The 7,409-nt window shown below is 48.7% G+C and overlaps 1 non-coding gene across 1 annotated transcript; it reads right to left on the bottom strand.

The window, feature by feature from the left end:
* Positions 1-233: 233 nt before the first annotated feature.
* LOC114510523 lies at positions 234-340 on the bottom strand. Its single transcript, XR_003685685.1, has one exon. It is a non-coding gene; the product is annotated as a U6 spliceosomal RNA (small nuclear RNA).
* Between the last annotated feature and the right edge of the window lie 7,069 nt (positions 341-7,409).

Below are 7,409 nucleotides of genomic sequence, written 5' to 3'. Positions count from 1 at the left end.
AGCAGTGGAATTGCTGGGCTGAAAGGCAGATTTAATTTAGTTTTCTGAGGAAGTTCCATACTGCTTTCCATAGTGGTTGTACCAGTCTGCAGTCCCACCAACAGTGCACTAGGGTCCCCTTTTCTCCACAACCTCTCCAACACTTGTTGTTTGTTGCTTTGTTTATGATGGCCATTCTGACTGGCGTGAAGTGGTATCTCATTGTGGTTTTAATTTGCATCTCTCTGATAGCTAAAAACATGGAACGCTTCATGAATTTGGGTGTCATCCTTGCGCAGGGGCCATGCTAATCTTCTCTGTATCATTACAATTTTGGTATATGTGCTGCCAAAGCAAGCACTCAATAAAATATTTTTTAACAAGCTTTATGTGTTAGTGCCTTAAGTGACACTTTCTCCTGCTTTTTGAACAAAAGGTCCCATATTTTCATTTTGTACTGGGCCTCACAAATTATACAGCTGGCCCCGATGGTAGAGCAGGGAGAAAGACTGTGAGACCTCCATGTCATTGGTGGCACTGCCAACCATAGGACCACCAGCCCCATATTTGTTCAGTCAGCAAGAAATGACATTCTAATCAAAGCCACCATTAGCTGGGGTTTCTGTTGCTTGTGGCCAAAAGCATTCCTAACTAATAAACTATGATCCACCTCAGGGATGTTACAAGGATTAGATAAGTCAAGTGATTAGCAAATTGCTCAGTTTTGAGCACTTACTGGACCACTTTATTTTTTTAAATATATTTTATTGATTATGTTATTACAGTTGTCCCATTTTCCCCCTTCACTCCTCTCCTCCCTACCCACCTCCCACCCACATTCCCCCGCTTTAGTTCATGTCCATGGGTCATACTTATAAATTCTTTGGCTTCTACATTTCCCAACTATTCTTACCCTCCCCCTGTCTATTTTCTACCTACCATCTATGCTACTCATTCTCTGTACCTTTCCCCCTCTCTCCTCCTCCCACTCCCCTGCTGATAACACTCCATGTGATCTCCATGTTTGTGGTTCTGTTCCTGTTCTAGTTTGCTTAGTTTGTTTTTGGTTTTGTTTTAGGTGTGGTTGTTAATAACTGTGAGTTTGCTGTCATTTTACTGCACCTGTTTTTTATCTTCTTTTTCTTAGACAAATCCTTTTAACATTTCATATAATAAGGGCTTGGTGATGATGAACTCCTTTAATGTGACCTTACCTAAGAAGCATTTTATCTGCCCTTCCATTCTAAATGAAAGCTTTGCTGGATAGAGCAACCTTGGATGTAGGTCCTTGCCTTTCATGACTTGGAATACTTCTTTTCAGCCCCTTCTTGCCTGTAAGTTCTCTTCTGAGAAATCAGCTGACAGTCTGATGGGAACTCTTTTATAGGTAACTGTCTCCTTTTCTCTTGCTGCTTTTAAGATTCTCTCATTATCTTTCATCTTGGGTAATGTAATTCTGATGTGCCTTGGTGTATTCCTCCTTGGGTCCAACTTCTTTGGAACTCTCTGAGCTTCCTGGACTTCCTAGAAGTCTATTTCTTTTGCCAGATTGGGGAAGTTCTCCTTTATTATTTGTTCAAATAACTTTTCCACTTGTTCTTCCTCTTCTCCTTCTGGTATCCCTATAATTCAAATGTTGGAATGTTTAAAGATGTCCTGGAGGTTCCTAAGCTTCTCCTCATGTTTTTGAATCCCTGTTTCTTCATTCTTTTCTGATTAGATGTTTCTTTCTTCCTTCTGGTCCACTCCATTGATTTGAGTTCCAGTTTCCTTCCCATCACTATTAGTTCCCTGTACATTTTCCTTATTTCACTTAGCATAGCCTTCATTTTTTCATCTAATTTGTGACCAAATTCAACCAATTCTGTGAGCATCCTGATTACCAGTGTTTTGAACTGTGCATCTGATAGGTTGGCTATCTCTTCATCACTTAGTTGTATTTTTTCTGGAGCTTTGATCTGTTCTTTCATTTGGGCCATTTTTTTTTCCCCTCAGCGCCTGTTATGTAGTGAGGGGCAGAGCCTTAAGTGTTCACCAGGGCAGGGCAACCCAGTCACTGGGTTGTGATGCTGTATGTGGGGGAGGGGTCCAAGAGGAAACAATGCTGCTTGCTCTGCTCTCTGGATTTCAGTCACTTCCCCGGCTTCCCACAAGCAAACTGGGCCCTTCTGGTGCTGATTCCCATGTGGGTGGACCTGTGTACATTCTAGGACCCTGTGGGTCTCTCCAGTGAACTCTCCTGTGAGGCTGGGAGTTTCTCCTGCTGCCGCCTCAACCTCCACAGGTGTTTCCAGTCAGAGGCTTTGAGGCTTTATTTCCCTGCACTGGGACCCTGGGTTGCACGGCCTGTCTCACTCCCCAGGTTTATCTGCACGGGAATGTGGGGCCTCCCGGTCCACCATCCACCTTGTGCGCTCTGCCCCTCCACAATCTGCCACCTCACTGGGTCTGCCCACTGCCACACCACACCCGGTGTCCACCAGCCACCGCTTTGCCGTGAACCCTCTCCACCCGGCCACCCAATTCTGCCCCTCCTACTGGTCTGGATGAATGTTTCTTCTTTAACTCCTTGGTTATCAGACTTCCATACCGTTTAATTTCCTGTTAGTTCTGGTTGTTTTTTTGTTTCTAAATTGTTGTCCTTATTTTGGTTGTACGAGGAGGCACAGTGTGTCTACCTACGCCTCCATCTTGGCCGGAAGCCCTGGAGCGCTTTCTAGTGATGGAGCTCTCGGAGCACAGGAAGGGGCCGCATCGTTCACCGCCCCGACAGAGCCCTGTGCAGCGTGGAAGAGAATGCAAATAAAACTGCAGCCAGGACCAGCGGACCCCACCGGGCTGGCTGAGAGTCCACATTTAAACATTAGCTTTTATTCAGGTATTAACTTAAACATCACTTCTCTGGGAATGTGCTCTCAGTTCCCCAAGTCTGCATGCAGGGCCCACGGCACCCTTTATGTCCTCTGCTGGTGCTTCCCATGGTGTGGAGTCCAAGAGTCTTTTCTAGTCCACCTCCCCAACCAAACTGCACTTCCGAGAGCATGGGGTGCACGTCCGTGCCGCTCTCCACTGTGTCCATAGGGTCTCACAGATAGTGAATGTTCAGGGAACGTTTGCTGAAGGAACTGATTTGATACCATGTGTGTGCTTGCCTGACCCTGGAGACTCCACTACAAGTGAACAGCTCTTATATTTGCATTTGGGTTCTGTGGAAGTGGAATCTGTATTTTCTTCACTGACATGCCCCCTAAGTCCTAACTGCAGTGCCCAGTAGGTAATGGTACTCGGGCAGTGTCCGCTGCTCTCAGCATCCTTTCCGACAGCCAGATAATGCTGTGGGGCTTTAACAGAGAGAGAGGGAGGCTTGGTACTCCCACTGCACTGTGTCTAGTTAAAACGCCGAGATCCGCAAGTGACGAGGGAAGAATCAAGATGGGAGATCCAATCCTAGCTGGACACATGGGTCCTACTTTTCTCCTGCCAAGTGACTTTTAAACTTTGTCTTTCTTGCAGAAGCACACACGTGCCCCACGGGATGAGGAGAGGCTGATTTCCCGAAGCTCTGAGCACACACCATGAACACATTTCTCTTTTTTCCCCAGGTCAGCTTGTTGCTCCGGTCTTAGCAAACCGATGTTCCAGAACACTCTCTGGAAACAGCTTGCCAGAGCCAGCCAGCTGGCAGCAGGACCAAAATGGCCCAGAGACAGATTCTGGTAATTTGTCTCTTGGGCCAGACCTGGGAGCACATAGTCCCCTCCCAAGATGGAAGAGACCACCCCAACAGAGGCTCCACAAGCCACAAAGGAAGGGTAGTTGGAAGGAAAACAGAGATTCTCTCTCTTCTCCTGCCCTGTCCTTTTTACCCACACTTTGGGAAAGAGATAAAACAGTAGCGGTAGGTACTTCGGCTGGCCCACCCGGCTAATTACTGCCATTCGACAGCACTGGCCGAGCAACCCTCCCCTGCACTACCCACCCCCGACCTCAGCCCCATCCAGGTTCAGGGGAAGAGGTGTGCTCTGGACATTCCTCAGCAAACAGCACTGGCTGTGGTCTTGAGCTAACACCATACCAGCTGTCCCGGGCCCAGCCACAGCCAATCAAAGACGCCACGGCCCACTTTACATCAGCATTCTTGTATTCTCCTCTAATGCAACCAATGGGACAGAACAGGAGTGGGGGTTCAAATCATGCCAATGCTTGAAGAGCTCTCAGGAGATGTTACCAGTTTTCTTTCTCCCACATGCAACCCAGGATTTGAGAAACATGCCTTACCTTCCACTGATGAGAGGGCCTCCTTCTCCATCCGCTAGGGCATCCTCTTTCTTCCCCCGCCCCCTCACTAATGCAGATGTCACTGGAGCAGTGAGTACACCTACAATGAAAGTTTAAATTAATTGTCTGTCTGTGGGCTTAGAAGCAGCCTTTGCCACGAAAAGCAGATTCTTTCTGGAACTTTATGGATTTCTCTCCCTGACCCCTAATATCTTACTTCCTACTCTACTGGACTTTTTTTCCTTTTTCTTTTTTAAAAATTAACTTCACTGGGGGAAAAATGAAACATTTCTGGTTATGGAAAGGGGGAGGGGGAAACAAGCAAATACAGTGAGGCCGCCCTGGCCCCCATCTGTTCCAAATCTTCCTCTCACAGGATGTAATGTCTAAAAAGCAAGAAAAATATGCCTTCCTCTTCCAACATCCAGCAGGATCTTGCATGCAAAGAGAAGAATGTCTGGTTACTCTGTGGGTTTTCATCTGCTTTTTAACTCACACGTTGTGGAATTACACTGGCCCCCCGATCTCATTCCCTCACCCGTCCCCCGAAACCCCCCAGTGCTATGCAGCCAGGAGGCAGCAGCGTTCGCCACTAGTGAGGAACATCCTGGTTTTGGCAAGGAGCTCCCTCCCCTCCACGCCACCAACCCCTTTGGCACAAAGGATTAGTTCTAAACATGGCCAATGACTTTTGCAGATTTCTTAGCACAAGACACGCCAGAGGGATCCCTGGGCCCCCAAAGGAAGTGGGGCCGCCCCCAAAAGGTAGAAGAAGTGGGCTCAGAATCCCAAACTTCTTATTTATTCTGTGCTCTCACCCCATGCTTCCAGGCACTTTGCACACGGATGTACACAAGCAGCCAACTGCTGGACATCTGAACAGGAAGGATGTTTCCCGGTAGCTAGTAATAGCTGTAACTGATACCTCTCCAGGACTGGGAGGGGGTATTTATAGGAAGGGCAACTGGCCAAGCTAGACCAGCTCCAACTTTACTTCAGCCAGCCCTCCTTTCCGTCTTCTGTAGTTCTTCAAGTTAAATGAAGAGACATTCCTCCCTTTATTGCTTGATTTTTACGCAAGGACGGAGGTTCTTGTTAAAATGATTGAGAAACCCTGACTGCAAATATGGAAAAGAACCTGCTCCTTTGGCTCTTAATCTTCCTGTCTTCTGTGCCTTCTGAGCCACCTCCCCCTTCTTGGCCCCCCAGGCTTGTTCCTTCACACATTTTTCTCCTTCTCCTCCTTCTTCTTTTTATAATCCTTACCCGAGGACATTTATTGATTTTAGAAAGAGAGGAGGGGGGTGAGGGAGAGAGAGGGAGAGGGAGAGAGAGGGAGGGAGGGGGAGAGAGAGAGAGAGAGAGAGAGAGAGAGGGAGAGAGAGGGAGAGAGAGGGAGAGAGAGGGAGAGAGAGGGAGAGAAAGACATTGATGGGTTGCCTCCCGTACATGCCCTGACTGGGATCAAACCCACTACCTTTTGGTCTACGAGAGGATGCTCTGACCAATCACGTGCTGCTTCCTTACACCCCCACAACACAGATTCCCCATGTGGTCCTCTAGATGGACAAAGCTCTCTCCTACTGTGGGTCCAAATTATCCTTTCTTCTAGCCCTCTCACCCCTCTTATCACATCCCACAGGATCCTGTATGACCTACCCTCCCTCGCTCACCCTCGTCTGACCTTCTTTCCTGCCACTCTTCCCCCACAACCCACTGCCTCCTTGCTGTTGCTGAAAGCTACCAAACACCCCCTCAGGGCCTTTGCACCTGCTGTTTGCTCCACCTGGAACCCCTTCTCCCAGGTGTGTGAAAGTCTGGCTCCCTCATGTGATCTAGATTTCTGCCCAAAGCTACCTCCCTACAGAGGCCTTGCTAACACTAATTAAAAAGCACCCTCATCACTCAATCACTCTCTAGCTGTTCCACCCACACCTGCTTCATTTTTACCCACAGCACCTTCTACCACCACCAAAGCCTGTCTCCTTGACTGGTCTCTATCCAGGCTCCTCTGAACCCTCTTCTCAATGAGGCCTTGACTGCGGCTTGCCTCCGGCAAAGAGTCCTGCTAAGTGGTCCCCTACCCTTGATATCTAATCAAGTTCCTCATCCCCCATCTTTGATGGCAAGTCCTTGGCCTGCCTTTGGCAAGAACCCTGTTACATTGGCTCAGCAAGACCCACCCTAGCCTTGCTGTCTCCACCCACTGGCCCCTTCCTTCCATGGGTTAGCAATCCCCAGCTGTCTTTGCAGTATTCAGAGTGAGCTTAATCTTTTTTTCCTATTGCAGTAGTCTTGAACACAGTCTTCTTACCATTTTAATAAGGGGCAGAATCATTTGTCATTCATGCACATGATCTCTGTGCTCACCTGTGTCCCTCCTCTGGACTGTAAGCTCCGTGAGGACAGGCCTCTGTGCTTGCTCTCCGCTAGCTTGCTGGCTTCTAGAACAGAATCCGACACACAGCAGACGCTCAACAAATTTTGTTGAATGAACGCCCCTAGCTACCCCTGCTTCTCTCTCATCCCCTCTGGAAAGCCATTCCTGAATCTTTCAAGGCTTGATCCTGTTCTTCACCTAACAGTGATCCTACCAATCAGAAGGAATAATTCTCTGGTTTGTTTAATATGTACTTTTAACTTGTTAATTATATAATACACTAACATACAAAAAGCACAGAAGTCCACCTCGACCATCTGCCCTCCCTCCCTCCCTCCCACACCTCCACAACGCCCCGCCTCCAGTCGGTTCTCCCTGCACAGACGTCTTTGCCCACATCAGTCTGCGTGTCCCCACTCTCACGGCCCCCCAGCTCCCCATCCCAATACACTGCCTGAGCCCAGGTTTAATTTAAAACGGAGGAAGAGGAGTCCTGGTGGGGCTGAGAGCCAGCTCTCAGCTCTCCAAAACCAAGCCCAGCTTTGCATCCATCTTTCTGACGTTCCCCACCCACAAGAAGAAAGCCACCCCTTCTGTTGGCTGCCCTGTAAGAGGGAGATGCAGTCCACAGAGCCGCACACTCTCAGACCGCTTCTCCACCCCCAGCAAACTGACAAGGCCAGTACAGGCCAGAGCGAGGGGCCAGGGAAGCTGTGATCCTGGACGGCACAAGGGGTCATTGGGCCACTACAGGCTGGGGCCCTGGTGGTGG

Source organism: Phyllostomus discolor, chromosome 13, assembly GCF_004126475.2.
Source record: "Phyllostomus discolor isolate MPI-MPIP mPhyDis1 chromosome 13, mPhyDis1.pri.v3, whole genome shotgun sequence".
Taxonomy (NCBI): domain Eukaryota; kingdom Metazoa; phylum Chordata; class Mammalia; order Chiroptera; family Phyllostomidae; genus Phyllostomus; species Phyllostomus discolor.
Note: the sequence above shows the minus strand (reverse complement) of the source record. Positions and strands in the feature narration are given on the sequence as shown.